Here is a 23,231-nt window from a genome sequence, read left to right on the forward strand (position 1 = left end):
TGTCAAAAAGAGAAGTGTCATGGAGTCTTCCTTCCCTGTATAGTCGATTGAACTTTTTTTCATGTTTTTTATTTGATTTGTTGATATTTGAAGTGTAGAAGCATTTTCGATTCGAAATTGAAAAGCGTCATTTAGTCTTCCTTTCTATTTTGAAAAATAAATTGCCAAAAATGTCGCTTTGAAAGAAATATTTCAGATCTTTGCTGCAATCTAGTTTTCCTTTTTGGCATTTTTCACATTAAGGGAAACAAAAAAACAAATACATGCATTTTCATTTGCATTTGGTTTGTGTGCAAAAAATTATTTAGGAAAATGCACTAGTGTGTGCTCTTTGCTCTTTGTTTGAAAGAAATCATAATCTTCTTTCCCTAGTATCTAGGATTTTCATTGATCAAAATAAACAATGATTGGTTATCATTGTAGATTGCATTTTTATGAATTTCAAATCAAAATCACACGGTGAACCATTGAAAAGCAAACTTTAAACAAGATCAACTCTAAAATAAATTTCAATGAATTTAACAACGCTTTGGAACTTAACGCAACACATCTAGAGGTCTAGGCTAGAGATGTGTTCCAACATCATAAAATCTAGTAAATATCATTTTCATTGAAGGTTGGGTGATTCCTCCTCCTTGATATGACAAGTGATAGCACGAACTTGTGCTCCCTGTACCGTCGCATATATATCGGGAGAACACAATAGGCTTATATCCTTTATCTATAGGAAGCAAAGTCTACCGCCCTATTCATCATAATGCACTGAGCACAACATTAAGGAAGATTGACTACCATACATAAGTCCTTCGTAATTTCTCTTTAACTTATCACCAAGATGTATTTTGCCGTTTTGGAATTGGTTTGGTAATCCCTCTATCTAGATTTCCAAAGTAGTCACTTTCGTTCCTTTTCGAATATTTAAATGAAAAGGTCCATCTGAGCACTTGTCACTTCAGGCTCATTAAAAATCGAAGGGGACTAGAGTCATATTTAGCTTTTTCTCTACTCTTAAAAATTGAAAAAGCAAAGTTGTGTCAAAGTGTCATTAAAATCTATTGAATTTGGAATAACATCCATGTTCCTTCGTTGATCTTAGGTTGAGATATATAAAGTCCGCCAATCAAGGAATCCCTCTCGAGGGGAATCCTAGTCCTTTTACTTGTTGGGGAAATATCGGTGCTCCTCATATGGCCACTTTGTCCCTTCCGAGACTTACAATTGGCCTACCAGTATGGCTATTTCTCAACCTCTGTCATTCAAAATACCGTAATTCCTTAGCAATCAAATCAACAACCAGTTGATACTAAAGTTGACCCTTTTCCTTCTTCTTCATTTGTTTCTCCCTCCCTTCTTCCTCTTCGCTTGGTTAAAATAGTGATGCTAGTAACCAAGTGGATGAGAAGAAGAAGAAAGGGAAGGAGAAGAAGAAGAAGAAGCCAATTCAGCAAGGGGGCTACCATGTAGCATCTAGTGAAAATCCATACACTGAGCTTTCCAAACCTAGATCTCCATGCATAATTTGTAGAGGACACCATTTTCATTGAGAATGTCCGTGCATTCCTCAGATCTTGAGAGAATGGCCCCCCGTTCGCACCAACTAGTGTCATCAACCTTTGGTGATCATGTTGATAGCACACCATCAACTAGCAATAGTGGACAGAAAAGAAGGGTTAAAATTCCAGGTACATTATGTGAAGGGGATCATACCCTTCCTTGTTGTCCTTTTTTGGATGAGGCCAAAAGAGTCTTGTATAATTGTCCTACTTCACCGTGACAACTTCCATCTGGATACAAGAAACTCTCCCCAAGTCCTTTACTAGTTGAAAATCTGACTAAAATAACTCAACAGTCGGTCGAAACACCTATCGATGAAAGTGAATCTTCTGAGTCCATACCGGACCAAAGTCAATAGGCCAAGATGGTAGTCGACCTAGTGTTACCTTCAGAAGATCATGTCCTTCATGAAGAGAGTGAGAACGATGCCGTTCAAATTCTACTTATTACATCAGAATCCAATGAACTTGGGGGCTATCCACCCATTCCTTCACAACAGGAGGAAAGCCCTCTAGTTCTTCAAACTCAAGGGGTTAACTAAACCATTTATTCGGTACCCCGTCCAAGTAGTTTAGTCACTTCCTTTGATTAGAATCGACTAGCAAGATCCCACCTTCCTTCTAATGTACCATTTCGGATCATAGAACAAGTTTACAACATGATTGTGTTTGGCACTGTCATAGATGAACGGGCATCAGTGAGTATCCTTTCCTCAACTGCTTGGAAAGTGCTTGGTTTGCCATCGCTTATGCCTATTACACAAAATTTGTCAGGCTTTAACAAAGGAACTAGTCGACCATTAGGGATCCTTCCTAAGTTACCGATAAGTTTGGGAAGGAAAACCATTCACCTGAACGTGATGGTAGTCCCAGGATGGTTAGATTACAATCTACTCCTTGGACGTGACTATGTTTACAACATGGAGGCTATTGTTTCAACACTCCTTCGAGTGATGTGTTTCCTACATGAAGGAAAAATTGTCACCATTGACCAGCTTTATTCCTCAGTTCAAGCATAGCTCCAAGTCGATCATTATCCCTAAATGGTCCTTGTACATCAGTAGTGTCTCTCGAACCTTCATTCCATCCATCTAATTACCATGAGTATTCTGGTGAATGTAACAAAGCTTAGGGGGCATGCACCCTTGTCTATTTGGTAGATGAACCCAGATAAAAGGATAAGTTTCCCTGTAGGTTATGTGATTGGTAGAGACACCATTCACCTTTGTCCATTTGGCAGATGAAGCCAAGGAAGTGTTTTGTCTATTTGGCGGACGAAACCATCCTACCATATGAATTTCCCTGCAAGTTAAGTGATTGGTGTGACACACCATTCACCTTTGTCTATTTGGCAGACAAAGCCAAGGAAGTGTTTTGTCTACTCCACGGATGAAACAATCTTGCTTAACCACAGTGATTTCCATATGGTTACTGGAGATTCTCCTTTTCATCATGCTAGCGGCATGTAAACCTCTTTCAATTTCATTCTCTAGTTTTTTTTAGCTTTTTAGCCGTTTAGCTTCTTAAGTTAGGTGATTGGTATGACCACCATTCACCTTCATGCGTGTTGTGGACGAGGCAAAGGAAGTGTTTTGTCGAACCGCTGACAAAAACTATTCTACCTAACCTCACTAGTTCCTTAGCTTTTTAGTTTTTCTAGATTTTTAGTTTTGCCTTTTTAGTTTTGTCATTCTAGTTCACATAAAAGAAAAACTAAAAATGAGCATATTTTGTCACATGGTTCAAGCTCGTTAAAAAATAAACATACCCCTGAGCATAGTTTCCCGAAGGTTCAAGCTTGTTAAAAAATGAACCCGCCTCCAAAACTGAGCATAGTTTCCGCAAGGTTCAAGCTCTTTAAAAAATGAACTCGCCTCTAGTAAATAACCTCTATGATTGCCATGCTATCAGCCTTTTGAGCCTTGGTTGTGTACTGCTCATTACCTCCATCCTTTTGGCCGATCATACGCCTCCACTTGGTTGTTTACCCTTTTGAGGAACATCTGCAATGAGTGGTCTTGTTAGCCAACCTCTTCACATCACCATGTTTTGAGAAGTTCCAAACTGAACCGGAACTAGTTGCTACCCCAGACACCACTCGTTCCTAAAAAATGAGCCTTCTTTAAACCCTTTTTAGACTCGTTAAATATGAAAATATTTTCAAGCAATTGGCCTTTCTAGCTCGTTAAAGTGATTGGAAATTCCATCCCTCCTGTAGATTTTAATCTTTTTCGGACCTGAGGGATTATCTCATGAAAAAGTTCGATCACTTGTCTTTTTTGGCTCGCTAAAGTGATCGAAAAGTCATCCCTTTTGTATTATTTTAATCTTTTTTTAACCAAAGGGATTATGCTACAAAAAATAACTTATGGAGTTTCCTTTCTGTCCCTTTTCAAACTCTTTAAACATGAAAAGGACCGAGTTATCCTTATCGTTAAACTCGTTAAAGCAATAGCGACAAACTTGTCCACCCAGACAAGAACGATTTTCACTATCGCTAGAATCGCTAAAACATAGCGACAGGTTTGCCCGAAGGGCGAATTATAGAACAATCATATGTTATCCTCCTCAATCTTGACAAAAATAAAGAGGTACTGGTCAGCAATGATTGGGAAAAAAGGGAAGAAAACTTGAAAACTTTATGGTAGCAGGTCACTCTTGAACATGAAATGTTCACTCCATCACCATGATTGAGTCGGGTTGGGTTATTCTGTTCATTGGTCTTTCACACCATCCATTTTTGGGGTTAACACTACCAATCCATCTCAGTGTCACCGATATGTTCAAGAGAAGTCATTCAGTCAAGAATTCACCATCCAGTTAATGTCTCATCCACTGCAATACCTTCAACCTCCATTTTTCATGACCGCCATTCCTGAACCTTGTGTCGTTGATCATTTTCACCTCCAGAAAATCATTTGCTTCGTTTCATGTCATTGATGTGGGATACATTAAGGCCCTCCTATGGTAGGTCACTTCTTGTCGACATTAGCTCACTATCCAAGAAGTTGACTTAGAAACAATCCTTTCAGTACTTTGAAGCTTCCATGCCTCAATGGCAAGTTTCTCGCTTCTGGAGACAGGTTGACATCAATGGCCTTCGATCGAAAGATTTTGCAAGGTGTTCGACATCAGATCATATATTCACACCACGTGAATTGTACTGTAGTATCTTGGGGGTCATTATCATTATCGGTGATTCCTCTTGCATCCGTTAACAACTTACATTATTGGCTAGTAATCAGGTGATGTCTTTCCATGTTCAACTTTAGAACATCTTTTCGTTTGGATTGACTTGTACATCAGGCGAAGATGAACGAGTTTGAAGACCACAGATCTAGTTTCATCCATCTAGGCTGTGATATATTTAGGGATATAAAGACATCAAATGTACATAGAAGTTGCACGGATGGTCATCTAATCCAAGGAGGATGCCTCTACATATGAATAATCACTAGTCTACAACTGCAAACGATTATTTGCTCTATGTACATGAAATGAATTTATAAAGCTGAGCATGGGAATGCCCACCTCAGCTAGATCATGAAAATTATATGATGTGATGTATTTTATTGTATCTTATATAGGTCACCTTCCAGTTTCAAAACCTCGGATCCTCATGTTAAAGCATTTCACCCGACATCAAAGATTTATGGCTTCATGCTTTAGGGGGCAGCTGTTATAGACATATTTGGGCAGTTCAACCCAAATCTTATATGTCGATAAACTAGGGCTCTTTAACCCTTAAAAGTGTTGTTTCATACCCTAAAATATCATGGTCAACTAATTACATTATTCCCCAAAAGCTCCACCTGAAAAACCATCCAGAACTGGCCTAAACTGGACCATATTGACTGCTCCACTGTCAGGGTGCAATGCATACTGACTTCTACACTAGCCAAGTGTGATGCATACTGATGAGGCCTTCTGTAGGGTGCGATGAGTGAGGATGGACAAATGTCTGAGATAGTTTGCTAAGTGGATGCTCATGGAATCTTCTAGAAACTTCTCCTATGACACTTTCCTCTCTGAATTCACCTGGGGATTAGTAAGAGATCCAAGAAATCTCCAAGTGGAACCAAATGTAACAAGTGGAATGACACTAATCAAAACCCAGAGATGACTTACTCCCTTGGACACATCTATAAATGGATCCATCATCTAAGAGATCCAGGGGCTGGAATTTTGTAATTTGTAAGGAAGTGTTGATATTTTGTGTCTGAGAAAGAGTATTGTATTGTTGGGTGATCTTGCTTTTCATGAGGTGAAGAGGGCTTTGATGCTGGGAGGATGATGCTGGATCAGACAGCTGGGTTGTAATTATCCCTTTTATTTAATAAAGTTCTTTGAGTTTTCCTCCATACAATTGTGTATTTGTGAATGCCATTGTATGTTCATTGTATTTCTGATTCTGCAATGCTTATGATATAATAGATCAAGATGCTTTGATGGTGTTTTGTTACCTTGTTTCTACAGGTATTCTCTAACCGGGATAAGTAGGAGAGGAGGTGAAAGCTCTATCAAGAGGGAGAGAGATCAAGCAAGGATTTAAGCGAAAGATCCAAGTTGGTTCCTTTGCCTCTCTCTTATCTATCATACATAGAGAAATCACAAATTGCTTTAAGTTGTTTGTTTCTAGGGTAGCTGCCAATCCTAGAGGGCTAGTCGAGCGAAAAGACAGTAGTTTTCCCAGAAACAGGGACTGACATGAGGTCGGTGACAAATTACTATTTAACATTCAATAACACCTCCAACCATGGCTATATCCTTAAAAATCTTGTTAAAAAACAATTTTGGGAACCATTCAGTCAAAAACCAATGAATAATCTTGAATTCGATGAGGCATCGCCGACGTCTCCATTCATGGATATGACCAGAAATGTGGGTCGTGGTATATTTCTTAATGGGTGTGAGAAAATAAGTGTCAGTTTCATATCAAAACGATAATTGGAAATGGGTGAGGAAGGCCATAGATAAAGAGTTAAAGTTAGCATAGGTAGCTCGAGGCAACTCGATATACCATTTTGTGACAATACCTGTTAAGGTTCTCTGAAAGAGGCGAAGATGGATATAATAATCAACATACGAATTGGAGGAGTACCATAGGTGATATTTCATCACATGGGCTTACAGGTCCAATTTATAATTTTCTTCGAATTTATGGAAATCGCTTGGAGTTTTGGTAGGAACTGGAGGCCAGTAAGGTGAATGAAGGCTGGGATCATTCGTAAGTCATGAGACATCAGTCAGTTCCAACGTAGCCAAGAAGGGAAATTGTAGATTGAATGGCATGTAGGGCCTTTGAGGAGGCCCAAAATATGAGTTCCATCCTTGCTGGTAAGGATTATGCCCTGACAGTAGAGGATTTTGACCATACGAGATTTGATTTTTCCCCCATTGAGGGGTACCTTGACCATAAGGTGGATTTTTTCAAGGGTAGGTTTGATATTGACCTACCATAGGCCATTGATAAGCATTATATGCGACATAAAGATTGTAAGTTTGTTGGACCTATTGACCCTAGACCTGAAGATATTGTTCCTACTACTACAAGGGTTGACCTTGTGCCTGCAAAGACTGAGTTTGCTGCAGAGGTTGACCTTGCTGTTGCAAAAGCTGACTTTGTTGTTGTAAAGGTTGATCGTGTTGTTGCAAAGGTCGGCCTTTCAGATACAAGGGTTGAGTAGGCTACTGAACAAACTGATTTTTCCACTGCAAAGGCTACTGATATGGCTGCAAAGGTTGCCCTTGCTGCTACAATGGTTTCCCTTGCTACTACAATGGTTTCCCTTGCTACTGCCAGGGTTGTTGGATAGTTCCTTGGGACATACCATGTGGGTATTGGTAATTTTCAAATTGAATATGACCATATCCACCAAGAATAGTGGATTGACTGAGATGGACATAAGCTCTTGCTTGTGGAGTGTAAGACGGATTTACCAAGGCTTGTGAACCATATGGGACATAAGCTTGTTGGAGTGGAATTTGAACCATATAAGGCTATTGATACTAGATGTAAACCAAAATGTATGGACCAACAGGGTTAGGAATATCACTAGAATAAGGTTGATTAACTCCAACCATGTGAGTTTGTAATCCACTCACATTGGTTTCACCTGACACAAGAGGAATATTCAGATTCCCCCCCTAGGCAGTGGCACATTCTGTCCACTTGACAGAGGGGTGGAAGAAATAACAAAATCCTCACCTGAAATAGTCAGTTGTACCAGAAGGGTTGGTTGAAATGATGATACAGGTTGTGATGGAATCGTAGGTTGAATGGGAACTAACGTGACAATAGTTTGTACAGAAATTTGAGAGGTAACGTTTGGAATGAACGGACCAGAAGTAGGCATGGAATTTGAAGACCAAATGGGATTTTGATACAAAGATGAAGCACTAGGAGTTCTTGAAACTAATTGGGCTAGGTTTTTATAACCAGGTGGAAACATGGGCCCACTGGTTTCAAGAAGTGTGTGAGATGGGACTCTTCCTATAAAAGGAAAGCCTTATGGAGGAAATTCATACCCTTTTTCATCATCAACATGAGTAGTATGAGTAGTGAAAACTTTCGAATGACCCAGTGAAGAGGTTTGGATCTCACCTTCTAAATCCATGGGTGGAAACAATTGGTGAGAAGGAATATAATATGTATGAGGAGATAACTCCAAAGGAACACTAGGTTGATCGTAAGGAATGTAAGGATGTTGAGGGGATATCACAACATGATCAAATAACAGATCTGGCAGATGAATAACACGCCTGTGCGGACTCTTAGGGGTCTGCGGACTGTCAGGGATCTGTATAGGATTGTCAAGGTTCTTAGGATCAAATTACTGAAGTGACTAGGAATTCGATGGTGGTGGATGAGAAGATAGGGGTTGGATCCTGAGAAGAATACCAAGTTCAAAACCTTGATCTTCAAGTGACTACAGAAGCTCTAGATGAACTCCTTGGGAGGACCCTTCAATATTAAACAATGAAGGGGAACTTTGGGGTGAACTCAATGGTTCAACCACAATGACTTTCTCTCGAGACTAGAAAAGGATAGGAGATTCATTGAGGGCTGATTAAAAATCTTGAAATTAATAGGGAATTACTCAATATTGGTCTAAGAAGCAACTGCACCAATTTGACATATTATCATGGGCAGTCATTTTTAGAATTTGAAACAAAAAAATTTCCTTTTCATGTTTTAAGAGTCGAGAAAAGGACGAAAAATGTGACTCTAGTCACTTTCCTAGGTTTAGAGAGCTTGAAAGGACAAGTGCTCGATGATCTTTTCATATTTGAGTGAGAAAATCTCAAAATGACTACTTAGGTGTTTATTTAAGTTAGCATCAGATGTGCTCTAGCCACGAAAATTGGTGGAGAGGCTAAGGTATATGCGATCTCCAATACCCAGAAATGGTTTGGGCAGATTCTAAGCAGTTTGGGAGATATTAAAATAATTAATATTTTTAATGAAATCCCTAAGTCCAAACTTAGGGAAAATAAAATATTAACGTGAATTAATATAAAACTGTGTTAGGATGGTCCAAAAATCATGGATCAAGCCTGATCTAATCTTATCCATTAATTAGGGACTTAATCTCGGTCGTTGATTTGTTAATGAGAAAAATATAAGAGGAGGCTTAAGGGTCACTTGGAGAACACACTGAGGGAGACCAGCCAGTTAAATTTCTGGAGCAGGGTTAGCTGAGAAATTGAACTAGTGGTTTGGTGAGCAGTTAGGAGGAAACAAGTATGGAATAGAGAGATGGGATCAACCACTAGAGATCAATGCTGATCTAGGAGAGGTAGACACAGAGGTAGCAGGAGATTGCACAGTCATTAACTAGGCCTGCGTGAGTGATGCAAAGAGGCCTAAGGCTGACGCAGTCAAGAAGGGGCTGACGCAGAGGGTATGAGAGCCAAGCATAGATTAGCTGGGCTGACGCTGGGATTGGGAGAAGTGTTAGAGAATTTTTTCTCTCTTTGGGTAAGCTAGTTTGGCACCTTGTTGTACTGAAGAATTGCTGAATAATAAAAACCTCCCTTGTTACACCGGTTTTCCCACATTGGGTTTTTTCAGGGACTGTTGTCCAAAATAATTGTGTCAATGTGTTAGTTCTTGTGCATATATTTGTTTTTGTATTACAGTGTGATATCTGTAGTAGCATTTATTTTAATGTTTGTTAAAGTAATTTAATAAATAACTTATTATGTAATAAGTAAGAAAAATAAATCAGTTGCTGCAGTGATAGAATTTTCACATGGTATCGGAGGGAGTAATCAGAGATAGGAAGGGAAAATCAGTTATGGGTCAGACCACCATGCAGAGGCATCCATGTCAGGGGACTCACACATATTTTTAGAAGATTGCACAAGAGAAAGAGATTTCGATTTCTCTATGTTAGCTTCTAGGCTGGAAGAAGAAGTGGCGTGTATGACTAGTGATGCATCATCAGAAGTATGGTATATAGACATTAGAGCCTCATGGAATATGATGGGAATTAGGGAGTGTTTCTAAAAATATCAAGAAGAGAAGATGAAATTTCATAGCATCATGCAGAACAAGGAAAAGTGTACTCCAGTAGGGAAGGGTACCATAGTATTTCAAACAGAATTGGGAGAACGGTTCCATACTACAGATGTGCTGCATGTATCAGGATTGTGGATGAACTTAATTTCTATGTCACAACCACAAGGAAAGGGCTATGATGTCTACTTCATCAAGGAGAAGGTATATGTCAAACACCCGAGCTAGAAAAAGAAAGTGCAGATTGGGATCAAAAGTAATCAGTTGTATAGATTAGAGCTAGAATCAACAATGGCACTAATAGGTAGTCATGGAGATAAGGAATTGAACGAACTATTGTTGGCAATAATACTAAGAGGGGGGGTGAATTAGTATTATCAAATCAATAATTTTTCATTTCCATACTCAGATTCATATACGCTACTTCAGTTAAGGGAACCTGCGTGTATACACAATTGTGTCTAATGCAATTGGCATATATCTAGTAAACTTATGATTCAGTTAAATGTTGATCTTTAGTTAGTGCATCAGAACTTTATTAACCATATGAATAGTAAATAGGTGTAGTAAAATAGAACAGATCATCACACACAAGAAGCACACATGAACACCATGATGTAAGGTGGAAACCCAATGTGGGTGAAAACCACCTACTGTAATTCGTCTCTATCTTCCCTTAATAAGAAACTTATTTTTACAATATTTCTGTACTAGTGTAGCCTTATAACAATACACATGCTTCTACCTATAGAAGGTTACAACCTCCTGTTTTTCTCTAGCTTCTCATGGAAGGGAGCTACAACCCCTTTAGCTCTTGTACTAGCTAATCCTTTTACTAGTACGTAGGCGCTGACCTACTGAATGCTCCAACCTTCACTCATTTTCCAGCTACTATTGGAAGGAAGCTACAACCCCCTTAGCTCTTGTACTAACTAATGTACTAGTACGTAGGTGCTGACCTACAGAAGGCTACAACCTTTTCTTTCTTCTTTCAGGTACCACGTTTCATAAATTTTCAGACTGGATACTCCTGAAGCACAACACCACAATCTGAAGGCCATGTTTCATCCAATTTTCATACTAGACCCATTAATATCATTGAAGCACACAATCAATCAACACTAGCATCATCAATCTCTGAATCACCCAATACTGAATCACTAAAACCCTGTCAACAAACTGCAGTCACCAGAACACAGAACTCTGCAACAATGTTCAGATCTAACTGTATCATCAAAAATCCTGCATCAGAGTGCATACGCTACTTGGAAGAGCCTAACCAATGTGTATACGCAATTCACCAAAGAAAACCAATGTATATGTCATTAATTACTTACTTATAACTTCGATGCACTTCCTGACTTCAGACATACCCAGATCATTACATATACAAGGATAATATGTGTGTTAGCAACCAGATCTAGTCTATTAGATCACATAAAGATAAGTCATTATGATCTTGATCCATTATTAGATCTCATCCATCAACACTGAAGCTAAACACAATCAACCAAACTGAATATGCAGAATACTGACACCAGTAAACAGTCATCAGAACTCATCAACAACCAGAACCACTTGTAACTTCAAACATCATAGATCATATGGTATACACTACTTAAATGTATCTAACCTACGTATGTATGTGGTTTTATCATAGTCAACTAGTGTATACATCTGTAAAATATTCATTCATGATTTGCAACTATTCCAAACTTGAGTTATACCTAGATCATAATATTTATAGAACATTACCTGCGTAAGTATACAGATCTAGAACAAACATGATCAAGTTATATAGAGATGATTCATTCCAAGCCATTAGATCCCAATCTATCCTTAGATCTTGTTCTCCATCAACCGCTGATATTCCTCCTTAGTTCAGATCATTATGAACCCATAACCCGCATACTAGATCTCATACTTCATCAGATATTCAAGACTATCTCAGTGCCTTTGCCTAATGATCTTCTCCTCCTTTTATAGACTTAGGCCTTACTCAATACCATGGTCGAAAACCACTTAGAACCAATACCTTGGACTAAATAGCTGGGGTCAATACGTTGGACAAGATACCTTGGACCAATACCATGGATCACAATACCATGGTCCAAATACCACAGACCAAAACCCAATGTACACGCCTTCCCTTGCATGAAAGTGCGTGTATACATATATGCACCTTTTGGTCGGCTAACCTGCGTGTATATGTGGCTTTATCAAGGGGAACAAGCGTATATATCTTTTTCTTCATTCTGTGAGCCTGAACTACGATCTATCATCTTAGTAAGTTGCCATCAAGGACAACACCTATATCATAATGCCAACAATCTCCCCCTTTGGACTTGATGGCAAAGCTAGCTTGCCATACTGAGAACTATCATCTAATGGACTGTCATTGTACATTACATTTGAACTGATTCCTTTGAGCTGCCCTACATCCCACGTATTCTGTCACATCTGATATCTCTTTTGCAGATTCATCTAGCTATATATATATATAAGTGAGTTTTTCTGCTACAAGTGGGTTGCCATCAAGTACAACACATGCATCATAATGCCAACAATCTCCCCGTTTGTACTTGATGGAAACAACCATACCAAGTCACTCTCCCCCTTTGGCATCAAGGGCAAAGGGTGGACCCATATATTCTCTTCCTTGATATCCATTTCATTGTCCATACTCCCCCTGAGTACCTGCTAAAATCTCTGATTGAGCTCCCCATTTATATATGCCAAGGTGTACCAATCTGTCCATGCTCCCTCTGAGTACATGTTGAAATATCTGCTCTACTAAAGTGTGCTATTCATGCTCCCCCTGACTATAAGCAAGGTCTGCAAAAAGATGTTCTACAAGAAGAACATGACTCTATACATCATAAATGACCTTCCTATCACCAAAGACTCATACATACATCCATCTCCCAACCAAGTTGGGATATACCAGATACCAATTGTTTATACATTACTAAAATATTACATCATCCTTTCCATGCATAGTGGGAGTACAAATTACATCATATGACCAAAAGGGATTCATCAAATGACTACAATAGATAGAGACAAACTATTGCAGAGTGATATATATGACATTTATAACAAAGACCAAATATCTCAACAAGACCATGATAGTCATCAACAATTATCATACACACTGTATGATCTGCTCCAACAACATCCAAACCAGCAACCTGTATATGTCCATTAGTGTAGAAGTCATCAACCTATAACAAGGTATGTCTGCATATAGATATCAACTCATCCTTTTTAACATTATCAAAGCCTTCCATGAATGAATTCTGCATATGACATATAAAGTCATTCACATTATATCATATGTGAAAAACACCATAGCAATCTCATCAACATCAAGATCTGCATGATCTTACATATCATCCATGTATCATGACTTGGAGACATCTGTATCAATCAACATATGTAAGTATCAACCTATCATCATATAGGTAAGAACTCATCATCATCATGTCTCCAACAATGCAACTTTGAGTAATCATCCATGTATCCAGCATACTGTGTATAGCACCAAGTATCTTGAGCTCAAGATCTTTTGTCAAGACTTCTTGATATCATCAACAGCAACAATCCTCATCCATGTGAGCGCCAAGAACTATAGGAATCCTACATCATAACTGTATTATATGTTGATAGCAACATATGAGTGAATCATCATCAAGTAATGAAATTGTGTATTCAAGCTTTTTACTTCTACTTATCCTTATGAAGATCACCATGTAAGCACCATATATGCATCTTTAGAGAATCAACCACAAATCGGATCTCAACACCAACTATGTAACCCAAAGAATCATATGAGATTTTGTCATGGACAACTCATAACCATATCATAGCAAGATGTATCATTTAGCCATATAAGCATCATCACCAAGGACTACTAACCATAATGCCAACAATGCATTATTAAAAGTATATGCTCCCCCTGAACCTGTGCCATCTTGTTTACTGTCAGATCTGATCATGCATATATCAGCAAGAAGTATCACGGTATCATCATCATCAAGTTAGGACCAAAACACTTCTAAACATATTACAAGTATCAAGACATTTCCACACATCATCAGCAGATTGTAACCATTATCAAACAGAGCAAATAATGGACTGAATCATATCAGACCCTTTTCCTGAGCCTGTCCCACTGCTTTTCTCAAACTGACATATATACGACTATGCACTGTCTAACTCACATATATACGCGAATTCTCTTTATGAAACTTGCGTATGAGATTGAGAACACTGAATTTTTACACTTTCAACTTCCTCTGAGTCTGTTATGTCTATACATTGTGCTGTGCCACATCTTTCTAACTGTACTTCCTTCTTCTTCCATATCTTCAAGTGTGATGATGTTTTCTCCTTTTGTTATGGTGCCCGTACTTTGTTCCTTCATTCCTTTGCTATATGTCCAAGCTTGTTACATGCATAACATCTTACATGTTTCATATTCCTTCTATATCAATCAACAACTTGTGACCAAACATAACGCAAGAAAAACAATATCCCTTAAAGTACCTAGAACGTGATGATCTTTCTATGTGATGGTCTTGAATCATTCTACTTTTGTATATTTCTGTAACATGTCCAATATTATGATATACATAACATTCAACATTATTCATTATAGGAGTAAAAGATTTTCTTTGAAGAATTTCTTTCCTTGGTTGTTGATGGGATTGACCTCTCATCTCCTTGTTGAGTATTTCATATTGTGCATTAGAGTTCCTTGTCTTATTTTGTGAACTAGATTCACCTTCAACAGATTCATGAAAACCAAGACCAATTTTGATAGCAGGAGACCTTTGACTACTAAGAATATCATCCAAGATCTTAGTACTATCTTGAAATCATAAAAGCTTATCCTTTTCTTCTAAGTTATCTTTTAGAATATTTACCTCAACCTGAAGTTGCTCTTCCTTTTCACGATACTGCTTCTTCATGTTTTCTTCAACTTTTCTTCCTTCTTCCAACTGATGTCTTAATTAAAGAACTTCATTTTCTTGTTTTTCAAGAGCTTGGAGTAGTTCTTTATTCTCCTTATTTGATTCTTCAAGATCTTCTTTTAGCGAGAGGATCGTAGCTTCAAGACTTTCATAGTAACTGGATCTTTCTCTAAGTTTCTTGATTGTTGTGCTCCTTTCGTTACTTCATTTCTTAATGATGTCACTTCATCCTGCAACTTTTGACATTGATCTTCCTTTTCCTTGAATAGCATCCTTCCCTTGTTTCCTTCCTCTAGTTGAGCTTTTAGTTTGGTAACTTCTTCTTTGGAGATACATTCCCTTTTGTGTAATAGATCTTGTTGATCTCTAATTTTTTCCGTAAACCTTTTAAATTTTGCCTCTATTTGATATCTTTCTTTCTCACCCATAAGAGAAAATTCAGTTTTTTCACTGTCACTTTCATCATCTTCAAATGGATGGAGAAATGTATCACCATAGGATAACAAATTCATACCTGATAGTTCTTTTGCTTTTTCATCTTCAATCTGAAGTGATTCTGAATCAGAAGTGCTTCTTCCACATATTACTCAATCTATTCTCCCGCTGTCATAGTTCTTCTGAGATGTCTTCTTCTTCTTAGGAACTTTCTTCTTAAGCTTCTTTCTCATTGTTCTATGGATCTCCTTCAAGCAATCAAGATTTTACCAAAGGACCTGCTCTGATACCAATTGTTGGCAATAATACTGAGAGGGGGGGGGGGGGGGGGTTAATCAGTATTATCAAATCAACACTTTTTCATTTCCATACTCAGATCCATATAGGCTACTTCAGTTAAGGGAAACTACGTGTATACGCAACTGTGTCTAATGCAACCAACGTATATCCAGTAAACTTATCATTCAGTTAAATGTTGATCTTTAGTTAGTGCATCAGAAATTTATTAACCATATGAACAAGAAACAGGTGCAGTAAAATAGAACATATCATCACACAAAAGAAGCACACATGAACACCATGATGTAATGTGGAAACCCAATGTGGGTGAAAACCACATACTGCAATTCGTCTCTATCTTCCTTTAATAAGAAACTTATTTTTACAATATTTTTGTATGGTGCAGCCTTATACTATTACGCAGGCTTCTACCTGCAGAAGGTTATAACCTCCTATCATTATCCAGCTTCTCCTGGAAGGGAGTTACAACCCCTTTAGCTCTTGTACTAGTTGATCCTTTTACTAGTATGTAGGCACCGACCTATTGAATGCTCCAACCTTCACTCGTTTTCCAGCTACTACTGGAATGGAGCTACAACCCCCTTAGCTCTTGTACTAGCTGATGTACTAGTACGTAGGTTCCGACCTATAAAAGGCTACAACCTTCTCCTTCTTCCTTCAGGTACCACGTTTCATAAATTTTCAGACTGGATACTCCTGAAGAACAACACCATAATTTGAAGGCCACGTTTCATCCAATTTTCATACTAGACCGATTAATATCATTGAAGCACACAATCAATCAACACTAGCATCATCAATCTCTGAATCACCCAATACTGAATCACTAAAACCTTGTCAACAAATTGTAGTCACCAGAACACAGAGTAGAACACAGAACTCTGCAACAATGTTCAAATCTAACTATATCATCAAAAATCATACATCAGAGTGCATACGCTACTTGGAACAGCCAAACCAGTGTGTATATGAAACTTCACCAAAGCAACCATTGTATATGTCATTAATTACTTACTTATAACTTCGCTGCACTTCCTGACTTCAGACATACCCAGATCATTACATATACAAGGATAATATGTGTGTTAGAAACTATATCTAGTCCATAAGATCACATAAAGATAAGTCATTATGATCCTGATCCATTATTAGATCTCATCCATCAACACTGAAGCTCAACATAATCAACCAAACTGGATATGCAGAATACTGACACCAGTAAATAGCCATCATAACTCATCAAAAACTAGAACCACTTGTAACTTCAAACATCATAACTCATATGGTATACACTACTTAATGTATCTAACCTGCGTATGTATGCGGTTTTATCATAGCCAACCAACATATACATCTGTAAAATATTCATTCATGATTTGCAGCTATTCCAAACTTGAGTTATAGCCGGATCATAATTCTAGATATGATAGAGATGATTCATTCCAAGCCATTAGATCCCAATCTATCCTTAGATCTTGTTCTCCATCAACTGCTGAGATTCCTCCGTATCTCAAATCATTATGAATCCATAACCTGCATACTAGATCTCATACTTCATCAGATATTCAAGACTTTCTTAGTGCCTTTTCCTAATAATCTTCTCCTCCTTTTATAGTGTTAGGCCTTACTCAATACCATGGTCGAAAACCACTTAGAACCAATACCAAGGACTACTAACCATAATGCCAACAATGCATTATTAAAAGTATATGCTCCCCCTGAACCTGTGCCATCTTGTTTACTGTCAGATCTGATCATGCATATATCAGCAAGAAGTATCACGGTATCATCATCATCAAGTTAGGACCAAAACACTTCTAAACATATTACAAGTATCAAGACATTTCCACAGATCATCAGCAGATTGTAACCATTATCAAACAGAGCAAATAATGGACTGAATCATATCAGACCCTTTTCCTGAGCCTGTCCCACTGGTTTTCTCAAACTGACATATATACGACTATGCACTGTCTAACTCACATATATACGCGAATTCTCTTTATGAAACTTGCGTATGAGATTGAGAACACTGAATTTTTACACTTTCAACTTCCTCTGAGTCTGTTATGTCTATACATTGTGCTGTGCCACAACTTTCTAACTGTACTTCCTTCTTCTTCCATATCTTCAAGTGTGATGATGTTTTCTCCTTTTGTTATGGTGCCCGTACTTTGTTCCTTCATTCCTTTGCTATATGTCCAAGCTTGTTACATGCATAACATCTTACATGTTTCATATTCCTTCTATATCAATCAACAACTTGTGACCAAACATAACGCAAGAAAAACAATATCCCTTAAAGTACCTAGAACGTGATGATCTTTCTATGTGATGGTCTTGAATCATTCTACTTTTGTATCTTTCTGTAACATGTCCAATATTATGATATACATAACATTCAACATTATTCATTATAGGAGTAAAAGATTTTCTTTGAAGAATTTCTTTCCTTGGTTGTTGATGGGATTGACCTCTCATCTCCTTGTTGAGTATTTCATATTGTGCATTAGAGTTCCTTGTCTTATTTTGTGAACTAGATTCACCTTCAACAGATTCATGAAAACCAAGACCAATTTTGATAGCAGGAGACCTTTGACTACTAAGAATATCATCCAAGATCTTAGTACTATCTTGAAATCATAAAAGCTTATCCTTTTCTTCTAAGTTATCTTTTAGAATATTTACCTCAACCTGAAGTTGCTCTTCCTTTTCACGATACTGCTTCTTCATGTTTTCTTCAACTTTTCTTCCTTCTTCCAACTGATGTCTTAATTAAAGAACTTCATTTTCTTGTTTTTCAAGAGCTTGGAGTAGTTCTTTATTCTCCTTATTTGATTCTTCAAGATCTTCTTTTAGCGAGAGGATCGTAGCTTCAAGACTTTCATAGTAACTGGATCTTTCTCTAAGTTTCTTGATTGTTGTGCTCCTTTCGTTACTTCATTTCTTAATGATGTCACTTCATCCTGCAACTTTTGACATTGATCTTCCTTTTCCTTGAATAGCTTCCTTCCCTTGTTTCCTTCCTCTAGTTGAGCTTTTAGTTTGGTAACTTCTTCTTTGGAGATACATTCCCTTTTGTGTAATAGATCTTGTTGATCTCTAATTTTTTCCGTAAGCCTTTTAAATTTTGCCTCTATTTGATATCTTTCTTTCTCACACATAAAAGAAAATTCAGTTTTTTCACTGTCACTTTCATCATCTTCAAATGGATGGAGAAATGTATCACCATAGGATAACAAATTCATACCTGATAGTTCTTTTGCTTTTTCATCTTCAATCTGAAGTGATTCTGAATCAGAAGTGCTTCTTCCACATATTACTCAATCTATTCTCCCGCTGTCATAGTTCTTCTGAGATGTCTTCTTCTTCTTAGGAACTTTCTTCTTAAGCTTCTTTCTCATTGTTCTATGGATCTCCTTCAAGCAATCAAGCTTTTACCAAAGGACCTGCTCTGATACCAATTGTTGGCAATAATACTGAGAGGGGGGGGGGGGGGGTTAATCAGTATTATCAAATCAACACTTTTTCATTTCCATACTCAGATCCATATAGGCTACTTCAGTTAAGGGAAACTACGTGTATATGCAACTGTGTCTAATGCAACCAACGTATATCCAGTAAACTTATCATTCAGTTAAATGTTGATCTTTAGTTAGTGCATCAGAAATTTATTAACCATATGAACAAGAAACAGGTGCAGTAAAATAGAACAGATCATCACACACAAGAAGCACACATGAACACCATGATGTAATGTGGAAACCCAATGTGGATGAAAACCACATACTGCAATTCGTCTCTATCTTCCTTTAATAAGAAACTTATTTTTACAATATTTTTGTATGGTGCAGCCTTATACTATTACGCAGGCTTCTACCTGCAGAAGGTTATAACCTCCTATCATTCTCCAGCTTCTCCTGGAAGGGAGTTACAACCCCTTTAGCTCTTGTACTAGTTGATCCTTTTACTAGTATGTAGGCACCGACCTATTGAATGCTCCAACCTTCACTCGTTTTCCAGCTACTACTGGAATGGAGCTACAACCCCCTTAGCTCTTGTACTAGCTGATGTACTAGTACGTAGGTTCCGACCTATAAAAGGCTACAACCTTCTCCTTCTTCCTTCAGGTACCACGTTTCATAAATTTTCAGACTGGATACTCCTGAAGAACAACACCATAATTTGAAGGCCACGTTTCATCCAATTTTCATACTAGACCGATTAATATCATTGAAGCACACAATCAATCAACACTAGCATCATCAATCTCTGAATCACCCAATACTGAATCACTAAAACCTTGTCAACAAATTGTAGTCACCAGAACACAGAGTAGAACACAGAACTCTGCAACAATGTTCAAATCTAACTATATCATCAAAAATCATACATCAGAGTGCATACGCTACTTGGAACAGCCAAACCAATGTGTATATGAAACTTCACCAAAGCAACCAGTGTATATGTCATTAATTACTTACTTATAACTTCGCTGCACTTCCTGACTTCAGACATACCTAGATCATTACATATACAAGGATAATATGTGTGTTAGAAACTATATCTAGTCCATAAGATCACATAAAGATAAGTCATTATGATCCTGATCCATTATTAGATCTCATCCATCAACACTGAAGCTCAACATAATCAACCAAACTGGATATGCAGAATACTGACACCAGTAAATAGCCATCATAACTCATCAAAAACTAGAACCACTTGTAACTTCAAACATCATAACTCATATGGTATACACTACTTAATGTATCTAACCTGCGTATGTATGCGGTTTTATCATAGCCAACCAACATATACATCTGTAAAATATTCATTCATGATTTGCAGCTATTCCAAACTTGAGTTATAGCCGGATCATAATTCTAGATATGATAGAGATGATTCATTCCAAGCCATTAGATCCCAATCTATCCTTAGATCTTGTTCTCCATCAACTGCTGAGATTCCTCCGTATCTCAAATCATTATGAATCCATAACCTGCATACTAGATCTCATACTTCATCAGATATTCAAGACTTTCTTAGTGCCTTTTCCTAATAATCTTCTCCTCCTTTTATAGTGTTAGGCCTTACTCAATACCATGGTCAAAAACCACTTAGAACCAATACCTTGGACTAAATAGCTGGGGTCAATACGTTGGACTAGATACCTTGGACCAATACCATGGATCACAATACCATGATCCAAATACCACGGACCAAAACCCAATGTACACGCCTTCCCTTGCATGAAAGTGCGTGTATACGTATATGCACCTTTTGGTCGGCTAACCCGCGTGTATACGCGGCTTTATCAAGGGGAACCTACATATATCTCTTTTTCTTCATTCTGTGAGCCTGAACTTTGATCTGTCATCTTAGTAAGTTTTCATCAAGGACATCACCTATATCATAATGCAAATAATCTCCCCCTTTGGACTTGATGGCAAAGCTAGCTTGCCATATTGAGAACTGTCATCTAATGGACTGTCATTGTACATTACATCTGAACTGATTCCTTTGAGCTGCCCTGCATCCCATGTATTCTGTCACATATGATATCTCTTCTATAGATTCATCTATATATATATATATATATATATATATATATATATATATATATATATATATATATATATATATATATATATATATAGTGAGTTGTTCTGCTACAAGTGAGTTGCCATCAAGTACAACACATGCATCATAATTCCAACAACTATGGCACAAAAGAATGGGTCACTTGCACCATGGATCTCTAAGAATTCTCACGAGCACTGTAACAGGACTTCAGGATCTGAGTACGGAACGAGATGATGTATGGAAGGGATGTCCTCTAGGAAAGTTTGCCAAGGCAGCATTTCCTAGGAGTAAGCACAGGGCCAAGAGTGTACTAGGATTGACACACTTAGATATTTGCGGAACTATGTCCATCGAAGCCCTCAATGGTGCCAAGTACTTCCTTACCTTCCTTGATGACCACTCAAGGAAAAATTGGATTTATTTTCTGAAAACTAAGGATGAGGTTTTCTGTCGATTTAAGGAGTTCAAGGCTTTGGTGGAGAATCTGACCAAGAAGAAAATAAAAGTTTTGCACTCGGATAATGGTGGAGAATATGTCAATAAGGAATTCACTGATGTTTGCGCTAAGGAGGGCATCAGGAGAGAGTGGGTAGCTCCCTACAATCTAGAGCAGAATGGGGTAGCAGAAAGAAAGAACGGGACTATTGTTGAAGAAACTAGAGCCATGATGTATGATCAGGATATGCCAAAATTATTTTGGGCGGAAGCATGCAACATAGTAGCCTATGTTCAGAATAGGACTCCTCATCGATCATTGGGAAATATTACTCTAGATAAAGTCTTCATAGGGAGGACACCTAAAGGTAGTCATTTCAGGATATTTGGGAGTTTAGCATATTTCCACATACCCAAAGAAAAGAGGAAGAAGCTGGATTAGACTACGGAAAAGGGATATCTAGTGGGATGTAGCGAGAACTCTAAGGCATATGTAATCTATCTTCCAGGGAGCAGGAAGGTAGTAGTATGATGAGATGTAAATTTCATGGAGGACAGGGCTTCCTAAAGGTCTCGTGAGATGCCTTCTGAGGAGTCATTGGTTAAGCCTCTTCAACCAACATAAGTAAAGAATTATTACTCAAAACAAGAATATTCTCAAGATGAGGAGGAGGAGTGAACAGAAGCACCTACTGGCAGAGTAAGAACTAGTAAGGAAGTTCGTCAAATTCTATGAGATGCAGAGGATTTCATTGGTGCACCAAGAAACAATAAGCGGGAGTGAAAACAACCTGATAGATATTAGGCATTAGTAGCTAAGGATGGATAGCCTACCAGTTTCAAAGAGGAAGCTCAGCATCGGGGCTAGATGCAATGGTAGAGGAATTCAACTCCATAATGGTAAACGATGTCTGGGAGGTCGTGCCAAGGCGTCAAGATAGATCAGTGGTAGGTTCAAGATGTATCTACAAGATCAAATATGCTACATATGATAGTGTTGAGAAATATAAGGCCAAGTTTGTGGCTAAGGGGTATGCTCAAAATGAAGGGATTAACTATGAGGAGACCTTCACCCCGGTAGTCAGCTATACATCTATTAGGACTGTGATATCTCTTACAGCTCAGATGGGATGGGAGATCCATCAGATGGATCTCAAAACAACATTTCTGAATGGGGTAATAGAAGAGGAGGTATACATTGAACAACCAGAGGGCTTTGAAACTCATGAGAAGAAGTCTCATGTATGAAGATTGAAGAAAGCCTTGTATGGGCTGAAAAAAGCACCCAGAGCATGGTATGGTCAAATAGATGGCTACTTGCAATAGATGGGATTTGTCAAGAGTGATGTGGATCCGAATATATTCTATCTGTTTGTAGAGAATGAGCCACTAATCTTAGTATTATATGTGGATGATCTCTTTTTT

Source organism: Pinus tabuliformis, chromosome 8 (assembly GCF_031772625.1).
Source record: "Pinus tabuliformis cultivar Carrire ecotype Pingquan chromosome 8, CPIR1, whole genome shotgun sequence".
NCBI lineage: Eukaryota > Viridiplantae > Streptophyta > Pinopsida > Pinales > Pinaceae > Pinus > Pinus tabuliformis.